Source organism: Asparagus officinalis, chromosome 10, assembly GCF_001876935.1.
Source record: "Asparagus officinalis chromosome 10, Aspof.V1, whole genome shotgun sequence".
Taxonomy (NCBI): Eukaryota; Viridiplantae; Streptophyta; class Magnoliopsida; order Asparagales; family Asparagaceae; genus Asparagus; species Asparagus officinalis.
Window position 1 is genome coordinate 22,376,240 of NC_033803.1, and position 1,063 is coordinate 22,377,302.

A 1,063-nucleotide genomic window follows, 5' to 3' on the forward strand; every position below is an offset into this window, starting at 1 on the left:
AATTTTGATAAGTCCACACTATCATGAAGCTTAAAGGGGGGTGTGGAACTTGTTGTGATGGGAACCGGGGCCTTTGGAAACTCAAAAAAGACTGCAGGAGGTGAAATAGGAGCGAAACAAGGCTTGGTGGCTTGGAAGCGACGCGAGTCTCCATTTGGTGACTCGGCCTTGGCCGAGCTCCATTTGGTGACTCGGGCTTGGCCGAGTCAGTACGTGATAGTTTTTCTTTTTCGACGATTTTGGGCATCTTTCTACCCTTTTTTTCTCCATACTTTACATAGTTTTGGTGGTTCTTGGGCCACCTCTTTTTTCTGTAGTTTTTTGGCTTATTGTATAAGGATTCTTGCATGCACAAGCAATGCGCAGTGTTTCTGCATGCGTTCCTCAAGGGTTGAATGGGTCCTTTTGACACGGATCCACTCATCCGCTGCTGGTTTGGAGGAGAAGGTACCCACTCGCTATTGTGGTGTTTGGCGCCTCCTAGACCTCAGGTCCGCCTCATAACGTATCCCGTCAACTGGCTCCAAAGACTTGGCAAATTGGCATGTAAGGCGTTGGCGTCGTCTTTGTCGTGCTCTCTTTGACAGAGTTGGTGTGTTTTCAGCAATAGGCTCCTTGACCAAAGAAAGGTTCAGTCCTGAAGACCCGGCTTCTTCAGACATCATAGGAGCATTAGGGGATGAAACTGCAGCAGTAAAGGTGCAGAGCTCGTCATCTTAGATCTTCAGATCTGAAGACCAATGAACTTTTCTTGTGGAAGAGGTCTTCTTGCTCTTCTGGGGGGAAGATGATCTAGAGGAAGAAGACATATACTCCTCATACTTCTGTTGGCCGAACTCGTATTCAACCTCTTCATTAATCGGGATAAAAATCATTAGTTGTGACACTACAGCCTTTGCAAAAAGGTCGTCGCCTCCCACTGTGGTCACCAGTTTGTTTCTTTTCAAAAGTTGCTTTCATTATCATCAAACTTGTTACACCGTTTATCGATTATAAGTTCGAAGAAAATAAAGAAAAGTTGATCTTTTTATAAGATCTTCTTACAATGAAAAATAAGATTACA